The sequence below is a fragment of the Phlebotomus papatasi genome, chromosome 2, assembly GCF_024763615.1.
Source record: "Phlebotomus papatasi isolate M1 chromosome 2, Ppap_2.1, whole genome shotgun sequence".
Lineage (NCBI taxonomy): Eukaryota > Metazoa > Arthropoda > Insecta > Diptera > Psychodidae > Phlebotomus > Phlebotomus papatasi.
In genome coordinates this window covers 93,661,065-93,682,706 of record NC_077223.1, presented here as the reverse complement: position 1 = coordinate 93,682,706, position 21,642 = coordinate 93,661,065, and the positions used below count along the sequence as shown (strand labels likewise).

At 30.9% G+C, this 21,642-nt stretch overlaps 1 protein-coding gene across 1 annotated transcript in view; it reads right to left on the bottom strand.

The window, feature by feature from the left end:
• Positions 1–1,481: 1,481 nt before the first annotated feature.
• The window catches only part of LOC129802450 (cAMP-dependent protein kinase catalytic subunit 1), a 72,462-nt gene continuing 52,301 nt past the window's right edge, over positions 1,482–21,642 (bottom strand). Inside the window, exon 2 of the mRNA XM_055848259.1 lies at positions 1,482–9,472. The gene's annotated coding sequence lies outside the window, so the exon portion shown is untranslated. The remainder of the gene's footprint in view (positions 9,473–21,642) is intronic.

Genomic DNA, 21,642 nt, shown 5'->3' with positions numbered 1-21,642 from the left:
TTTTAATATTGAAGTCAATTTGTTCAGTGTGTAGGCAATTATTGAAATATTCGTTTCAATATTCGCTTCAATATTGAAGTTTCTTTTCAATGTCACTTTGAAATACTATTATTTCAATAATTTGTCTAATGTGTAGACAGCTTTAGTCGAGATTCCATTTTATGCTAAATGAGTTTATTGACTGCCCCAATCCAGACTTGCACTCCAAAATTGCAACTAAAGATAAGTAGATAGGGATAGGAGAAGACGTCGCAAGAGGGCAAAAGTATTCTTTTACTCAAGAAAATTGCAATTGATTTTGTCAGACTCAATGGCAAAAGACAATGAATCAAATGAAATTGTGCTATGCTAAAGACTAAAAAGTTCTCAAACAAATTTCCTGCAAGTGATTTCACCCGGAAAATTCATCTATTGCAAAATTGGAGCACATCCGAAGAGTTCGAGTCCTAATTAAACAGTCAATGAATGCTTTGAATGTGAAATGAGATAAATTGTATATAAAGCATTGATCAAGATCGTGGACACAGAATGAAATTTTCTGTGCCTTGAAGCTGTCTATTTGGTATTTGGATGCAGCCAGGAAAGGGTGTATTTATCAAGGTATTTGAGCCAGTTGGACTGTGGAGTTTTCCCCGTGGACGATGGTGGTAAAATTCTACGCAATTAGCTACCCAGTCAATTACTTCTACTCGAGATACTTTCACCCCGGGTATGGTTAGCTTTTGAAGTGTCTCTTTTTCTCCTCCGTAGTGCTCACCTGATGCCTTTTTGCATTGCCCACCTCCGCGCACCAAAGTGGATGACCAATCCGACACGTATCAACGGTGGTTATTTTTATCAATGAATGACTCTCATGAAGGGTGGGTCATGTTAAAATCGAATTACATCACTGAGAAAAAAAGAGGGTGCGATTAACATATTTTCCTCAGAATTTTAACACTTTTTAGGTGTAAAAATATATCAACATTTTTTAATGTTAATTTTACACCTTTTTAAGGGTAGAATTAACATTAAAAAGGGTAACTTTAACCCCTAATACATTTAAAAAGGGTAAAATTTACACCGATTTTGGATCAATACTGCAGGGTAAAATAAACATTTCCGGAATGTTATTTTATCTTTTCTCTTTCGGATTTCTCTCAGTGATGAGGTAATTATGGAAGAAAATAACAACTTAGCGGCAACATCGACACTTTTTCATCATACACTGGCATTTTTTTTACTAAAATTTAATTTTATTAAATCATTTCACTTCATTATACACTCATTATCTCATATTTTTTCCTTTTTTTAATCATATTTTTAAATAAACGCTATAATAGATAAATTGTAATTAAATGTTATTGTTTTTTTCTTCTTTTGTGGTTTCATACGTAAAAGATCTCCTTTGTTTTTTCTCTAAATGTTTTTTTTTTTACTTTTGTAGGGATTTTTACTAAAGTGTTACTTTTATACGTGGTAATATTTTTTTATTCTCTTCATTTTCTTTTTTTTAAATAGAATTTTAATGAATTGGTTCCTTCACACACGATTTTTTTTCTAAGATTTTTTTTCATCATTAATAAGGTATTCTTGGGTTCCCTCATCTATTGTAGTAGACTTTATTTTTCTTTCATTAATCTTTAGTTAATAATATTTTCTTTTAATAAAGTATTTGTATATTTTTTTTCATCATTTTCTTATAGTTTAGAGTTTAAACACACATTACATTATGTTAAAGTGTTTTTATTTCACATTTCCTATTTTTTCTTTCCTCAATTAAGCTTTTTTTTAATATTTGTTTTTACACCTTTCACAAACCTATAAATCAAAATTTTTAAAACCTCTATTAGTTTCCACATTTCTCTAATTTTCTTTTTTTTTCAGATGATTCTTTTTTCTCTTAATTTAATCATGATAACAGGGCAATAATGACAATAATTTAATAATTTTTTTTGTTGTTGTTTAATTTGATGAATGAAATTATTTCGCTATTTACATTTGCAAATATATTTTGCTAATTTATTAATCTCTTATAGTGATAAAAGAGTGTTTTTTTGTGGTGAGAAGTGTTACTAAAGAATGCGAAATTTTTTTAATACAAAATTTTATTTTGAAAATAAAAAGACTTTCTTACGCGTTATTCTTTTTTTCACTCTCTCTCTCTCTATCACTCTTTCTCTCTCTTCTGAACATTTTGAAAATGGAAAATATCGAAGGATTTTTTTTTCAATTTGTTACTTCGTACATTTGCTCAAATACGCACTATATCAATTTTTTTTAATAATATATTTTTTCATATTTTTTTCTTCTTTTTAATTTATTTTATTCAGGCAGATCTAAAAAGATTGTTTGTCATTTTTTTAAGTTTATATTCATTTCTTTGTCTAAGTAATTTTTATACTAAAATTTTTATTTTTCTCACAATTATGATTTCCAAAAGGATTTTCTTCATATAGGTTTTCTTTTTTTTATTCATGACTATATATCCTAATAGGTTTTTTTTTAAATGTATCATTAGAGTTTATCTAAATTGAGAAAAAAAATTCAACAAAAATAGATTTGAAAAGCGTCTCAAATTTTTTATTTATTTATTTTTTTTCAATTTTTACATTACGTTTAAAGAACATTTAAATGGGTGTTCTTCTTTGTGATAAAAAGTAATGGTGTTTTTTTCATTTTGTGTATTGATGGAAAAATTGGTGAAAATTTTCTTTTGTGCTTGTACCCTTAACAATGAAAATGAAGTATTGACGATCGATTATGTATAATTTAATTGGTGTAGTTTTTCTTGTATTAAATATGAATTTTTCATGTACTATCATTTTCATATTATTTATTTTTCATCATCTAACGAAAAGGATTTTCTTTTTTTATTACTCCTCTAATTCATGTTATTTTTACTTTTCACCTTTCTTAGCTTTCTTATCTTATTACGACACGAAATATTTCCTCTGTCTATTACAAAAATTGTATGTGTGATTTCTTCTTTTTTTTTTACCTAAAATTGTATTACCATTTATGATGATTTTCTGGGTTTTTTTTAATTCTCTCATCCTAACATTTTATATAACTAATGGGTCTTTTGCAGAACAGTTACTGTTTCTCTTTCAAGTGATCTTATTCTGTGTTTCTTACACTTCATGTTATGTTGTATTATTTTGTAATGTTTAATTATTTTGCTAATATTATCTATTTTTTTCATTAATAATATTTTAATATTGCGGATTATAAATGCGCGGCTTCTTAAACTAAACACACAAACAAGATTGTGAACCAAAAAAGAATATACTGCACAATGAACTCTTTTTTTTACTTAAATTATCTCATGTCCTTTTATGATTTCACATAAATGTTCACGGTGAAAAGAAAGAAAAAACTTATAGATGATTTAAAAAAAAAAAAAGTCAAAAAAAATAATCGTACGTCTCAGTCAGGTTTTCTTCGTGTAAAGTCTCTGTCTTTAAGCTATCCTTTTCTCTTTTGCTGATTTCTACAACTTTGCATTTTTATGCATAAGGAGACATAGAACAAAAGTTTGTTATGTACCTACATACAGTACACTTGCATAAATATGCAAATTATTTCATCTTCTTTCCAGTGGAGAATGCAAAGAGGGTTTGCATAGATTTTCTCTCATTTTTTTATCTGTGAAATATTTACTGAAATGTTTCTTACGGATTTGTTTTCGCTTTCCTACTTGGGTCCAATTGCTATACTTCCAGAGAATCTCAGTAGAAGGGTACAATTACCAAGACTGATAAATCAGATAATCAAAGTTCTACACCACCGTCTACTTAGTAGCAAAAGTGTCTCGACTGTGGAACTTGTTTATTACCAAAAGTAATGTTGTGAGTGTGTAACTTATTTACACTCATAGAACCCTAAGCGCTACTAATGAAGCATTTGATAATCAAGGAGAGGTCCAAAGTTCCAAAGGAACTGTCTCGGATGTGGAACTTGTTTAATGCTTCGATATTCGAATTTCAAGTATGCTGCTTCTTCTGATCAAGAAAGTCAACAATTGCTTGTAGAAACTTAACACCAGAATCACAAATGACCAACACTACTGTTATCGTCCCAAAAGAAATATTGAGAGTGTGGAACTTGTTTACACTGAAAATTCTAAGCGATACTTATAGAGCATTTGCTAATCCAGGAGCCGAAATTTAGTTTCCAAAGGGAATATTTGATACCAAACTTAGGTATACCTATGTTAAAGTTGCAACGAAAATATTTTGAGAGAGTCAACGGTTGCTTGTAGAAACTAACCATATTGATTATTAATGATCAATATTATAATTTAAGTCCCAAATGAAATGTTGTGAGTGTGGAACTTGTATAACATTTAAAATCCTAAAAACCATTTATAGAGCACTTTCTAATCAAGAAGTGATTTTATCATAAATTCAGATTGTAAAGTATAGTGATAACTCGATACCAAATAAACTCAGAGATACCTATTAGTTAACACTAAACCTACCGACCGTTTTCGGTCGTTTTTCGCTCAAATGACAAACCGTGGCAGAATAGGACACTCAACAAATTTGTCTTGGAAAATAGGAAAAAATTAAAATTTAAACACTGAAAAATATATTATATGCATATTTTAGGAAATTCATAAAGTTTGATAGTTACATAGTGCCGTTTAAATATGTGTTAATTTTAAACCGGTCAATTTGCCCGGGTAATGGTAGGTTTAGTGTTAAAGTTCCAACGAATGTGTCTCGAATGTCGAACATATTCCTTTTTTCGGTCATCTTGATTCAAGTACACAGATACCCCTCTTATCGAGAGAGTCTCATGCACTGACGAAAATAATGTAACAGAATGAAAAATAATGTCACGAATGTGGAATATGTTCTGTTCCACATTCATGGACCTGAAGATCTGAGCGGCAAGAATGTAGAAAAGAATTTGCTGCCTAAGAGCGTCTGACTAGGTATTTAGTTTGACACTTCTTGATGACCAAGCCATCTGACATCAAGATCTGAGCTTTAACGGGTATTCGTATCTACTATCCAATTCAGATAACCAAGTGTGGAACAATTCATTTTAAAGCCTAATACAAGGCGGCTGAAATAAATTCAGGATCTCATCGAAGATTTCACGTGTATGCCTGAACTAGGTGCCCTAAGCCCACGACTTCATTAGGGAGTTACGGTTGAAAATAAAGAAAAAAGTGTGGGACATATTGTCATCACCGCCTAAGTTCCAACCGGAGTGTCTCAATTGTGAAACCTGCTCAATTGTGCAACTTAAGTGGCTTAGATCATTGAAAAATCGAAAGATCGAAAGTTATTAGTGTTTAAACTTGGTACATAATATCGGAAGTAAGAGCATGTAACACTCACTCCCTATTTTTTCCCAGAGTAAAAAAAGGAAAAATTTCTGCCTCCATTCAGGCTTGAACTGAAGACCTTTAGCTGTGTAGGCGAATGCTCTGACCAAATTTTCTACCGATCATTTTTAAGTTTATTCGAAAATTGTCTTTCAATTTCCACACTAAGTCTAAGTCCCAAAACGAGTGTTTTGTCCCTTCGCGAATGTGGAACATATTCAGTACTTGGTCCCAGATTTGAATTCGAAATAATATTACAATATTAACCAGTTCCACAATCGGGACACTGGTTACAAAAATGTTTAAAACGGATTATGAAACTGAACACCACAATCTTTCTACAGTAGACTCTCGCTCAATTGGCTCTTTCGATCGGGCGAAAAATTTTGTTGGCAATTTTCACGTTTAATTATGAAGCTAATTTGCTGAAATTCGCTGTGGTTCCTCTTATCATGATTCTTTATAATTGAGCACTTTTTGTGGAATTTATAATGACTGACGCCCAAATCTATCGATAATCTGGATGACATTTTGCCCCAAATTCCCGATTGAGAGAGAGTCTACTGTATGTTGAACAGATGATCTCAGTGGCGTAATGGGTAAGAGCGCTGGCTCTTGGGCAGATAGATCTCGTGGTTGACCCACAGTTGTTGGGAATTCGAGTCCCACCCGGTGCAAAGATCTGAACCGCCAACAAGTCTGGGAGCATGAAAAAAGCATCCACATTACGACAAGGCGTTCCTGGGTGGCCTACAACTGAACTTAGTAGATATTCCCATATTGTAAAATGATTATCTCGTAATACAAATATCTCGATACGATTAATAATAATAATATGTTGAACATTCTTTGATCTATTGTGTCAGTTAACTGGCTGTGGTATATTCTGACCTAGTAGAACGTACTCAATATTTCTACCATAAAATAGAACACATCACGCTAATAATCAAAAGGTCATGAGCTCTTGAACAAATTCCGAACTTACTCCATTGTATGGGACATTAAAAATTGAGATATCTCGGCATGATCTAAGGCCGGGTAAGATTCTCAAGATCAGTGGATGCTCCTTACTTAGTTTGCGAATTTTGAATAATTTCCACATTCGCAATTCCACTTTCGTGACTTAAACAGCAGCGTGTTTCATTAATTAGCTTGTAGCTCACACCAAAAAATAATGTAGTGCCAGTACTCGATCAGTAGGTTTATACTGGATACTAGACTTTCTGAGAGCCAGTATCGACTTTTACTGTTCCACATCAAAGTCTCATTTCCAACAGGAGTGTCTCGACTGTGGAACTTATTCGATACTTGGGTCATTGTTTAGATTCTGAAGGGCCGATTGACAGCTCCTTTACCCGGCAAGACTCACAACTGTGGAACTTATTTAACATTACTTGAATATCAGTTTTACAAGCAAGTGGACATATTTCAAATGGCAAAGATTTATTACTGTGAAACTTCTACAAATTGAGAAAAGTCTGTGGAACATTCCTAAGGCGACGAATAAAATTATCTAAGTATCTCTAGAAAGAAAATTGTTTTAAAATGATCATAATTTATCTAAAATGTAGATTTAGGAGAAAGAGGAATCTCGCAACCACATGACATTTTTCATTGCTGCTCAGCACACATGAGCAAATGGGAAAATTAAATGATTTCAAGTCTTAAAATAGAAACACCATTATATCTTTCGTTTTTTTTCCTGACCCCCTATTTAACGAAAATTCTAATTTGTCGCGAAATATGAGAAGAAATAATAAATGTTTCGGAAGATATATTTGTTATTCTGTAATTTTCCTCTTCATACTCACATTCCATGGGTACTTTTAATGAGTCTTTGCATATTTTGTTCTAATTTTTTTGTTGTATTTCACAGAAAAAAAAATTAGAGAGAAAAATTGTAGTGACTATTTGGGCAAATATGCTGCATGTGTAATGTATGCAGTTGGTGAAAAAAAAGGAAAATCAATAATGTCAGTTATTGCAAAATTCAGTCAACGTACTGTTTTTTTTTTTTGTTTTTTGTACTGCACAATGTTCAATTGCACATTGCGAGAAATGAATGAAAATTTAAATAGAATGAAACTAAAATCAATCTAACATAAATAATCACAAAATAATAATGTTAGTCGATATGCACGGATGTTTTTGGCGTAAATATTATTTGTTGCCCTCACTCGTATCATCGAGCATCGGTGCACGAATGAGATGCAGTTTTCTAGAATTTTCGCAGTGTTTTTTATGAAACTTTAATTTTACTGGAAAAAAATCCGTGCGTATCGCCTACTCTATCCACACGTATTTAAATATTTATTTCCACAAAATATACAAGTTCCACAGATTTTTCTGATTGGCTAGAACTTTAAAGGCATTCAAAGCCTTAGCCAATCAGAGCATTCCGCTGAAACTAAAATATTTTTCGCAGTTAAATATTTAAGTTCATGTGAATAGTGCTTTATAGTAAATATTTACAAGACACTTATATTTGTATCTCTTTTTTTTTGCAAAACTTTTCGTATTTTTTGTCAAACAATAGATTAATAACAACTCAAAAATATACATAGTTTATTTTTTAATTTTTTTTTTTTGGATTCACCATAAAGCATTAAATTTTCCTCACCAAATCGCGATTAGAAGACACTTCACCTATAGTAAAAATACGAGAACTAAAGGAAAAAAAAAACAGACATAAATAATATTTTGTTCAATTCTTCAAGTCTGAATTGAAAATACTTTAAAGGGGAAAAATAATATAAAGAGAAAAATAAATAATTGTTGCAGTCAAAGATTACACACACCCTACTTTAGAAAGAAAACATTATTTGTTGAATAAATACTCAGCTTCTGTTCTTAAATTGGAAGAAGAACTACAGTATCTCAGTAAAGTTCTTCCTCAAATACTGAAGAACTCTGTATCTCTCAACAAATATAATTTTTTCTTTTGGAAAAAAAAATATTCTTTCAACTTTTCACCTTCACAATAGAACAATAAAAATAAAACCTCATTTTAAATCTTTTTTTTTATTCTCTAGCAAGTCCTTTTTTATCATATTCTCACTCAATATAATTTCATGAATTTTCCCTTCTTACTAGTTTGTATTTTTTTCACATTCTCTCATTCTTGTTTAAAACAATAAATCAGAGAAATGTGAAACAGAACACCAGGGCTTTTCTTCACTGCAGGTTTACAACGAAAATAAAAAAGATATTCACTCAAAGAATATTTTTATCAACAAATTGATTTCGTATTATTTGAATTTCACACGCATTCATGTAAATATTTTTATTTTCTGTATTAATTCACCTATTTTATTATTTAAATCTTTTTATATCGAAAAAAGAAATATGACAAATTCCATAATTTCCTCATAAAACTACCTATTCTCTATATAAAATGTGCATTATTTTCTTTTACTTTTTTTTTTTATCTTTTTGTAAAGTGATATTTTGTAATGAAAAAAATTAGTGGAAAAATCTATGTTCAATATAGATATTTCCTCCTGTTAAATACACAGAAAAAAAATTTTTCCTCTCAATAAAATCAATGGTAAAATTTCTAAACAAAAAAAATCTAATTCCATAAATTCACCTAAACTAATCAAGTGATATTTCGATTAAATATATTCCGTTATACTGATTTATATACAAATAATTTAAAAAAATCAATTGACTAAAAACAGAAAAAATCAAAATACTTGTTATTTTGTTAGGTAAATAAAATTATGCTTTCATAGAAATTAATTTTTTATCTCTCTACATAATGTAATATTCAAAAAAAAACACTTTTAATAGTGTAAAGAGGGAACTATCATATAGATAAAATATAAATCCACAGTTTCTTTTCTTTTTTCTTTAAATCTTATTATTTTGTTTCTTGTTTTACTCTTTGTTTTTTTGAATATAAAAAAAAACCATAATGGTTTTGAAGCTCATTTTCCTGATTTTAATCATTTTTTTTGCCTTTTTCTCTTTTCCCTTTTTTTAAATTTCTACAAGATGATGACAGTCTTACTGCTTTCCTCTCATTTTCTTCCATTTGTCTCATGTTTTTTTTCCAACCCCGAAATACAATTGCACTGCGCCTTTCGAATGTCACTTGTTGAATGGATAATGAAGAGATGACGAACGAAAATAGTCACAAATCGATGAGACCTGCGAACGAGACGAAACAAACACACAAAATTACTCAAGGATATATAAAAGGAAATATTTGGTATGATTTTAGCCAACCCAAAATATGCCAAGGAAGATGGGAAAAAATAGAATAAATCTCTTTTTTGCAGACCCATTACATAATAAATAAGTAAATAATAACCACTCGCATATTGTAGCTGTATCTGTGTACATAAATTTATGATCGTAAATGATAGCTCATGAGTTGTTTTTTTTTTCGCTAATACAGTCATATTCATTACTGTACCAGTAATTTACATAATTCATAGACAGAAATATGCTAAGGACAAGCAGGGCAATTCAGACTCTGCGATTTTCTCTCTCGATCTTAATATTTCTGAGCCCAAACAAAAATGCAAATTGGTAACTGTCTTATTAGTAAACAAATATGATAGCAGAAAATAAAAAAAAAACAAAAGTTTTTATAAGTATCTATTGGCTTATACAGGATTTAAACCGGTTAATAAATCAGTGCAAAATCTGCCGAAAATAAGAGTTTAGAGTAGAGTCGTGCCTTACGACCAGATTATTCACACATTTTTATAAGAGCATTACAGATTTTTGATGAAATATAATTTTGGCTAGTATTCCTATGAAAACGTTCCATTACAAATTATAAAAAAAATAAAGTGCATCATTAGCAGATAAAGAGTGAAAAGCCCAGTCAGCAAATTGTTATAGGGGCCCCGGAATACCAAGAACAAAATTGAGAATAGGGTCACGCTTGACGCTACATCTTTCCCTATGTTCAATATTACGATTAGATTGACGTTCCCATTACTCAGAATTGATAAGAAGCTCTATTTAGTGTCAAGGGTGTAGCCAGGATTTAAGCAATAGGAGCCAAATTGAAACATTAGCCACAAAAGAAATAGTTTTTAAAACACAAAGAATAAGAATTATCTCGAAAATTTGCAAAAAAGTACAATTTTTACTAATTTGAGCTTATTCAAAAATCAATAAAATCCTTATTAGGATCCTTAGAAAAAAGAAATCCACTTTGAAACTTTTTTTTTGTTTTTTTGTTTTTTTTTAATTGTTCGCCTAGACTAGCTCTAAAACTTATACGAAAATCATTGAAAAAGCTTTTGCCAATTTTGAGAAAAACCGAAAAAACATGGTTTTTAGGAATTATAGGGGATGCAAAATTATTCAAAAATCGGTACTTAACCGGTTTATTACCGATGAAGATCGATGCAGCCGGGTTCGAAATTTCAATGCTTTTCCAAAAAAATCCTAATTTATCCAAGTCGGTTGAAAAATGAGCCCTCCAAAGTGGTTGACCTTCGACCTTCGACCTTCGTAATTCAAAATGTCGAATTTTCCGGTCATAGCTATGTTTGGGCGAAATGTTCGCCTGGACTACATCTAAAACATATCCAAAAATCATTGGAAAAGCTTGGGCAAATTTTGAGAAAAACCAATAGAACCTGGTATTTAGGGGATGGAGGGGGTACAGGGGATAATGGAAAAAACGTCTGGAAATAATGTTTTTTTTTTATCGGGGGTCATCAAAGACCGGAAGCCGATATCTCTTACCGTTTGACCGAATTGGACGAGAGAATAAAAAATTGGAAGTCAGAAAAAACACTTTTTCTGACTATTAGAGCAAAACATAACTTTAGAAGGGCGTAGGAAAAATTTTATTTTTGGATCACCGATCACCCAATTGTCCTTTAAAAGGTTAAGCACATAAAAATACAAAATTTAATGCATATTTTCTGAAATTTCCATTTCAAAAATATAAAGAATTCATCTGTAGGTTCTCTTTTCGGAAACCTTTTTTCGAAAAAACTTACTTTGCGGTGGACAAGATTACTCAGAATAAATTAATCTCAAGTCAAAAATTAAAATATTTCTTGTTAGTAGATAAGTTAACCCCGTACTTAAACGAGGAATTAAAAAAAATATGTATTTTTGAGAGATTTTTATGGCGTATTTTAAACCACGCTTCGCCTTGTCAAGTTGTAATCAATGAAATAAAAAATCTCTCGTTTAAGTAGGGGAGAGGTGGGACTACATTGAAGCCGGGGCAATATTTAAAACACTGTTTTCGTATATTTCTACAGGATTCGGAGTTTTAAGATAATATAATTTAGTTAAACAAAACAAAAGTGGATTCTGACTAAGATCAGCTTCCTATAGAAATCTGCGAAATATAGCCCCACCTCCCTCTACGAGATTAGCTGATCTGCTAACAGGACTCATCTTTATTGTTTCTGATGAATCTACTCAGAATAATCATGACGACCGAAAAGTAAGGTTTTTTCAAAAAGGTCTCCGAAAATCATGTCCCAATGGTTTATTTTTTTTATTTTTAAATGAAAATTTCAGAAAATATAGGTTAAATGTAAAGAGCTCGGATTAAGCAAATTATTTATCACGTCTAAGAAACTATTTAAAGAAAATATGCTGTTTTTTAGTCTTCAATCCACGTAAATCCCTTAATTGAATTGTTACTACTGTAGGGGAAAGCCGGCATGTTTGAAACACTTTTTATACTTTGACTTTAAGGCATTATTTTCAAAACTCAGAAAGTTATATTGAAATTTTGTATAGCGCTTAGTATAAACACTAGTATAGACTTTATTAAAAAAAAACTCACATTTGTATAAATATTCAAAGAATAATCCACCGCATCTCAACTACCCGCGTTTCAAATATGTAGGCTTCCCCTACCTATATGTAGGGTAAAGTGGTACAAGTTGGACAGTGGTACAAGTTGGACAATGGTACAAGTTGGACAATGGTACAATTTGGACAGTGCTTTTTGTCTTGATAAATTTAGTACTTCATTTTTATTTGTATATTTTTAATGCTTTAGTTTTATAATTTGGTTCCTTGTGCTTAAAAGCAAATTTTATACTGCGTATTTATCAAGAAAAAAGCCATGTCCAACTTGTACCGGTGAATTGTCCAACTTGTAACACTAATTCCAAATTATATCACTTTACCCCCTTTACCCTATTATTCTTCCTAACGAGTTTTCAATATTTAAATACTTAGAAATTCTTTATAGCGTAATTCTTTACTGATTGAGACTGATTCGAACCCATTATTGTGATTCAGTGATAAACCGGCAATTGATTTTTAATCTAAAACACTCAATTTGTGTGACTTTTACGGTATTTTGGGAAGACTGAGCTGATTTATGATTTGGTTCGAAACGGTCGTGTGAACCGATAAACAGAAAAAGCATCAAAGAGAATGATACTTTGCGGAATGCCTAAACACATGAACACAGTACTATGCCTAATGAGTTACAACAACTTTACTCATCCAAACAAATAATACCAAATCAATTTTGAAGGTAAAGTATCAAAGTCAAAAGTTCGATCATTCCGCGAAGTGTAACTCAGTTGGATATTTCTTTTAATTTAAAATACAAAAAAGAAAACAAATTTTACTACTTCTTATAATGACTGGAACGAAGCAAAGTCCCATTTGGTAAAATTGTGTTTGGATGCCACAGCGCAAAATCAGCTAATTCATCAATGTTTTGTAACGTAAATATTGTTTACTCTAATCATTGTATTACAATGCTATCAAATTTAATTTTTTTGTTTTCCTGGATTATTGACTCACCACAATTCAATTATCGCATTCTGCAAAATTAGCGTTATCAAAAGGAATATTTTTATTTTACCCAAATATTGTATCATGAGAACAATTTGATTAAAGCTTTTCATCTTTTCACACCTTTGGCATTATCAGCAAAGTGGAAGTATCGGTTTCGCGAAAAAAACAAAGAATGATTGCGACTTGCGACTAGAGTTGGTGAATTTACATTCACATATCTTTATATTGCTTTCTTATGACTGCTATCAATTCATCGTATGATAATCGATAAGCAATTTATTATATTATTTATCGAGCTCTCACCTCGATCACTTCTCACAACTACATTTTATTTCATTATTCATGTTAGGAAAGTGTCTCTTTGGGTGTGAATATGATGTTTTAGCTATAGCATAGCTTAATGTTTCATAAGAAAAATGAAAAAATGATGGTGATAAAGAGTAGAATGACACATTGAGCTTAAGAGAGAGGGAACAAACTTGCTAAATGTGCGTTAAAAAGATGATGAAAAACAAGTTTTCTCATGTATACCACTAACTCTTTATCAAGGCGCACTAAAGTAATATGTTATTTCTTCTTTTCTTCTCTTATTTTTTTTTAATTTCTTAAAGAAATATACAACGCAAAACATAATATTATATCAACACTAATTGAGATATTTACAGAAGTAAGAATATCTCAAAATGTGCATTTACTTTCACGTCTATTTCTTTCAAATTTGCAAAGTTTTCCGAGGTGTACCAATTTGGAAAATATAATCTACAGAGATAAAGTTAATTAACCATATACTCTGCAATTTGTATACATATACAAATACTGAAGCATTTATTTCTGTTCTCACACCAAAAGTTTCATACAAGTATGCAAAAAAAAACATAAGAGATCACTGAATTTTAATTTGGTGCTGTGGATGGAATAAAAAGTTGCTTTAACATTAATGATGTCAATTTTACCTTTTTCACCTTTTTTTCCTTACCACAAAAAGACTATTCGCATTTCATTCATAATTCATCATTACCTTTATTGCAGCAAAGCAAAAAGGAGAATAACATGTGTGCAAAAAAATGTGCACTTCTTGTTTTTAGGACAAATTTTCATTAGGAATTTTTTCCCACCATGAATAAAGTTCAGAAAACATAAATATTTGAGTAATCCCAATAAATAGCAAAGGGCATGGCCTTGTAAAGTAATCTAATACTTTAAAGTAGAACTTTAAAAAAAAATGTGTCAATTTCATATCGCACTGTGTATCACCTAAGTGTTTTGTCTGATGTTAATTCTATACGATAGAAGGAGTGTGCGAATGGTAATTTACAAAATGTGATGTGAATATTGATATATCGCCAGATAAGCCATACTATGTGAATACATTTCAATTGAAATGTTTACGGGAAACAAGGTGTAAAGGAAATGCTTTATTGTTCCCATATTAAATTAAGAATACACAATCATCATATCGAGACAAAATATGCTAAAGAAGCAAAATTTGTAAAATGATGTGAAAATATCGGAAGACATAACAAAAGAAAACGTTATAGGGCACTATTATACTAAATATATTAACCCATTTACAGATTTCGCTTAGTATAGAAAAATAAACACAAACTTTGCCGATTTTACTATTTATTGTTTTTCATCAAATTTTAGCATTTTGGAGTTTTTTTCTTTATTTATTTAAACTCTTCCACATATTTTTTTTTTTTTATTTTGAATGCATAGATTCACTCAAGAGTTTACTGACCGGCACTTAAAAATAGGCTGTGTAGGGAGCGTGCTTTCCTCTATATTAATGAAAATGTTTTGTAAATATAAAATAAATTTTATAACTAAACTTTATGCCCAACGCACAATAACTTTTGTTTGTAAATATGTTTTTAAAATTTCCTATGAGAGTGAGCGAGATGACTAGATCTAGATCTCACTCACTCTCATTCATATGTCAAAAACATGTTTACAAAATAAAAGTTATTGTGCGTTGGGCATTAAATGTATAAAAATAGTAAAATATTTCATGAAATCAAAATTTATATCACTTTCTTTTTCAAATATTTTGCACATAAATCCAAATTGAATTTGCTGTGATGCTCAAGAGAAGAAGAAGAGTAAGAAAGAGCGAGAGAAACATATAATACTTATAGGAAAGAAAGAGATGAAAATTAGGCGATAGAGGCATTAGGGACCATCTTATCAATTATGATTTGATTTAAAGGGATTTCGTAATAAATCTCAGTCTTTATGACTTAAGCATGCCTTTTAAGGCCTCTACACACTAGGAGAAATTTCTTTAAAAAATGCCATTTAAAGAAAATTTCCCCTAGCCTTATAGGCAGAAACGTCAGAATTTTTTTTTAAGGGCAATTTTTAATAAAAATTGCTTCTAGTGTGTAGACACCGTTAGAGCAGGAAAATTTCATGAAATCAACTTTCACATCCCTTTGTTTCAAAAACATTTCGGCAATGTCTAGATTGAATTTGCTGTGACATTTAAAATAAGAAGAAGAATGCAAAAGAGTGAAATAGACATATGCAAATAGGTATGAGAAAGAAAACGACGCAAAATTCATTTTCACGAAATTTTCCTGATCTAAAAGGATCTAAAACAAAATTCACATCTCTTCCTTTCTCAAACATTTTACACATGTCTATCCCTCTCATTCACATTCTTCCTCTTTTGAACGTCATAACAAAATTCAATTTAGTTCAACCCAATTTAGAATGCGAAAGAGTGAGATAAGCAAATACATTTCGTTTGAGGAAGAAAGGGATGTCTGAATTTGTCTGATTCAAAAGGTGTGCCGGAGGGTTTATGGCCAAAGTGTTTTTTTTTACCTATCAAAATTAATCTTTTTTATAACCCGTATAGTGAGTAAAATATTAAATTTTGGTCAGTAAAACATCTAAATTAGTAGAATAAATGGTATAAATTATGTAATTAGCACCTAGATATAGTTGCAAAAAATGTAAAACTTTAATTTTGCTTTAGTCAAACTTCCATGATAATTTCATTGAGTTTAAGTTCTAAATCAAATTTATCTAGTTTAAGTTCTATCAAATTTGATGTCCAATTTATGACTCCTTTATGATTCCAAGCACATCTTTTTCAGTAGGGGAATTCTGTAATTTTCGTGGCATTGTCACGCGTGAGTTCGAAACTTGACAATGCCATTCGAGCTTTTTTTTGTCATGTCATATGAATTCGAAAATGCAATTCATTGATTTTTTAATGAAATTCCTTTACTTGATGATTTTTTGAAAATACAGTACGTCTTGGTTGATTTGTTTTATAAAATTAATTGTCATTTGAATTGCCAGAAATCTCAAATATGTGACTTCTGACAATGCCACGTGAGCTCAAATGGCAATGTCACGGCTACAGAATTGCATTTTCGAAAAAGCTCTCCTAAGATTCGAACCCAATTTGTCATATGGCATTGCCAGAGCGTTACAGAATTCCCCTCTAGGAATGATTAGGAAAATTTCATAAAGTCAAAATTCACATGTTTTCTTTCTTAAAATCTTTGCATATGTCTATCCTACTCTTTCGTGCTCTTCTTCTTTTGAACATCATACCAAATTAATCTTAATTCAAATTAAACTTAATTAAAGAGTAAGATAGACTTATGCAAATCTATTGAAAAAGAAAGGGTCACGAATTCCCATTTCATAAAATTTTACCCGCTCTAAAAGGTGTGCTGAACGCGTTAGGGGAAAGTGCCCATGCTTGATACCATTGGAAGCTTCGTAATAACTAAATTTTTCCTATGTTTCTCAATAAACATGACTCCGCAATATATTTTAAAAACTAGCCACTTTCTCATAGTTTTTAAAATATGGTTGCGATGAGTCACACATATATTGTGAAACATAGAAAATTTAGTCATTACGAAGCTTCCAATGGTATCAAGCACGGGCACTTTCCCCTACTGCTCATTTGAACAAGAAATAGCAGTCGTAGATACAAATTTCTAGTATTTTTAGAAATTTGCTTCTAAGACCGTATAAAATTATTAAAGTCATTGGACTAAAAGTGCATTTATTACAGAATATTGCTTAGAGGAATAATTATTTTTCCACCGATAGACAAACTTTTCGATTAAATATTATTTGGCCGTAAGAGAAATGTTATTATTTCGCTTCTTCAAACACTTCGGATCATAGGTTCACAAAGTTTAAATTAAAAAAAAACATCGTAAATTGTGCTCATATTATCTTAATTAAAAAAAAAACATAAGAATCAAAACACGATTTTTGAACAAAAAATTGTCATATCTGTCAGGAAATGCAGAATATACAATCAGAGTTCTCGAACTTAACCTGATGAAATGTTGGATTGATAACTGTTTGTATTATATTTATATTGAAAAACTAATTACACTTTCCTGTTTAAAACAGGAAAAGTACCTCGGATTAGAGGAAATGATGTATTGCATGAGATAATTGGTCTTATCCATAGTTAAATTTCTGTGTAATGTATCGAATTGAATAAGCACTAACTCCAGTACCAATTTCCCCGCCTATGCTCGGGAATTTTATCTCAGATAATATAAAAGCATTTTCAAACTCTGTAAATTTTAATACTTGCTACAATGCTGAATAAAATAAATATAAAATACAATCCGACTACAAAAGAGCAAATTCCAAAATAATTCAATTTTCCCTCAAAATATCATAAAATCACAAAAAAGCAATGAACATAAAAAATTTTAATTATCTAAGAATTTCAGACAATTATAATGAGCAAATTAGTAACTCAATTTAAGCTCAATAAACCAATTGTGAAACTAAATTACATTATGAAAGGGCTCAATTTTATTTAAAAATAAAAGAAATTTCAAAGCTGCCTCAATTCATATATGCCCCGCTTCCCCCTACGCCTACATCATAAAAACGCCTAAAACAAAAGAAATCGAGAGTGGTAGGTAAAAGAAAAAAAACATCCCTGGGCAATATTTACTTATAAAGACGGGGTCATCGAAAAACGAAAGTCAATATCTCTTACCATTTGGCTTACAGACCAGTGAAAAACAGAAAAGTGATCAAACTATAAATTGTAATAAAGTATTGCCCCTTTAAGTTCCAGAAATAGGTAAAACTATTAATTTCTCAAGGTATTACCGCAAAAGGAATTAGAAAAATCTATATAAATTTATATAGCAAGTAATTACAAAAGCTTAATTTAAGTCCACCTTAATAACTAAAATTAAACACTCGAAAATGAATTGATAAAGGAAAATTTTCAAGTCTTCTGACTCTTCTGAAATCTGAGTGTGTCTTTCCACTTGCAGGAGAAACCGAGACGACAATGTATAAATCGTTTGCACAGGTTGATAATAAAGTTAGATAACAAATTCAGAATCATCAACAAAACGTGTAAGTTGCAACTCATATCTTTTATGCCTTTATCCATAAATTCAATAACACGTTAAACAAAAAACTGATTGTTAAAAAAAACTTGAGCGTTCCAGAAAAAAAACCGTCTTGCTAATTCGAACATTAACAATTCACAAAAAAGCCATTTATGTAAATAATGAATATTTGTCTATTATTTGTTACTAAGAAGTTTTTTTGAAAGACATAGAAATATTAAAGATTATATCAATGGGATTGAACAAAAAAGCAATTATCAATGTGAAAACATACTTAGAGGAAAATTCTACCTCGTTTCCTCTTATTTTCGTCGTCTTTTGGATTGTATTTGAAGAGAGACTCTGTAAACGAGATGAATTTACCAAACTTGGTGACTTTTTTCTTGTTTCTCTCTAGCGTTATCGAGATAAATGATTAGAAAGACCTTGTGTAACACTCTTTATCATTATATTTTCCTTCTGTCGTTGCTAAATTGTTTTCAACATGGAAAACTCATATATTTAAATAATTGTACAAAAATAGATACAAATTATGAGACTATACATACATTTCTTCCCCTCCTAGGTGCGTGTGGAAAAAAAAGATGTTCTCATATGTATAGTGGAAAAAGCCACGTTGGAAAATTATTTAAACACAATCTCACATACCATAAATTGTCGTGGATGGCAGAAAAAGAGAGAGAGAAGACATAAAAAAAAGATGTAGAAAGGGAATAAGATAAGAATAATCTCTAGAAGATCTCTCTCTATTCTTCCCATAGCAAGTCAAGGTAATATTTAGCTAACATCGCTAATATTGTAGCTATATATCGCATACATCTCCAGACGGCATTTTGCGTGATCAAAAAATTTACTTAAATCCAATAAATTTCGTGACTTTTCATCTTGAAAAACGTGATGAATATACAAAATGCAAAAATCAACCTATCAATTCGGGTTTTCCATTTTTCTCCCCTAAACTGACTTAGTGAGGACCAAAAAAAATACCTCCTTTTATTGCACGAACTCCATGGAGAGAGTAACATAGAATCCACCAATTTTCAACACCTCAAAATTTCATCCTTTCAACCCCCTGGGACCCATTTTTCCAACGTAGAGAAACTGTGTCAAATTTCGGACATGCTGTATATAATACCTCAAAATTTAAGTATAAGGGGAAGTGGGGCACTTTTGAAAGTGCGGTACATTTCAAACTGGGATTTTTTACCTATTTTTAAATAAAATTGAGCCTTCTCGTGATATAATTTAGCTGCACAAACAGATTGAGAAGTTAAATTACATTATGATATGGCTCAGTCCCACTTAAACATAGGAGAAAAATCCCAAATGCAAAGGTGCCCACTTTCAAAGGTGCCCCATTTCCGCCTACCTATATAATGAAAATACTTTTAATTCAATTTTTTTTTGTTGCTTGAAGTGTTGTTTAAAACCATAAAATAGTATATCATATCATAAATGCTTTGTTTGTTATAACGGACATTAAGTTTCTTAAAGTTTATTGCTCTTTCGGAATTACTCCAAGGATTTTTCTGCAGAATTTCGATCCCAAATGCGACGTTTTTTCGTTTTCAGGCATTGAATAACCTACAGAAATTAAAATAAATACATAAATAAAAATTTATGTTATTTTGAAACACGGTGTCCGATATTGCAAGCTGTCTGAAATTTGACGTTGTTCCCTTTCTTTGCAAACTAGATGATATATGAAAAAAAAGTGTCATGCCGAGTATCCATCCGGTTGTCGTTAGAGACTAAATAGATACAACTCCACCTTTGCAGAAATAGCATTACTCTAACTGTTCAAAATTTCTTTTTAACATTCTTCAACTTTTTTTCCAAAAGTACATTTTATATCCCGAAATTACGTAGAATGTATATTTTTAAACAAGTAGATTTTTATCAATATAGGATCATTTGCGACTTCATCATACAAATACATGAAGTTGACTGTTTCTTGAGTTCTCGTTTTTCAAAATTTTATGCTACAACTATACCCTTTTAGAAATACTAAGGATAAGCTTTGAAGTACAAGAGATAAAGAGGTCTATAGAGCTTATTTCTCTACTGACAGGCGCAAGTTGAGATTCATGGAAAAGGTCTTTGAATTAATGACAAAATTAATCAGTTTCAAACGGTTATAAACCGACGATTCACTAAAATATAAATACAATGTGGCGTCGTCAAATGCAAATGCAAGAACATTTGAGTTCATATTCGGTGTTGAGAACATCGGTTTCTGATAAAAAATTCAACTACAACTTTGTCTACCTTGGGTCAACATCTAGTTAGGTAGAAACATGTCAACACAAATAAACACTCAGCTGTTGTAAGGCAATAAAGTCTTATACTGTAGTCTTATAACCAAAAGTGTTATACGGGCCTCAGACCTGATGTTTAGCAACAGGTTTAATATCTGAAATTTCAAAATCGGCTCATATATAATATTTAAATAAGAGCAATTTAGTCTTCAGGGTTTTAAAATTCAGTGCTCTTGCTTGCTATTCAGATAATGAAGACCTTCGAAAACTGGTATAAGCCTCTAGTTTGGAGACCGTATTACAGTTCAGGAACTTTAGTTTAAAGTGCGTATCTAAGTTAACTAATGATTCCAACAACGGTTAACCGACAAAACAAAATTGCAATGTCTTAATCGCGTTTGAGAGAAGGATTCTGAAGGATGAATTCCTGAATTTCTACCCTGTATGACTGAGTGATGTATAAGTGCCTTCAACAAGACAATGTCGATTAACAAACTCGTTTTAATAAACTCCGGTAGTTTGATTACCTTGTTCGTAAGATCCCAAATATATTCAAGCTGATTCTCAAGAACATTATGCCCTAGACACAGTTACGACTTAAGTCGAGACACAACTTTACGTAATTATAATCAAAATAATGATAAAACGTTTCTCGGCTTAAACAAAGAGACGGATTAGTCAGAAGCTGATAAAAATGTAGTCTGATCAATATTTTGATTTTAACTACGTTAAGCCGTCTCTCGACTTAAGTCGTAAGTGTATCTAGGGCAATAATCTGCAAAATTTGGCTTGGAAGATTTATCTCAAACTGTCGTACACTGAGAACTTAAAATCGTCGATTAAAGTTCCCTTGCATAAATTTCCTCTACCTTGTCATTTACTACTAGATTTTACAGGCTAAAGATTCTTAAGGATCAGCCTAATTCTATTTGAACCCTAATAATGG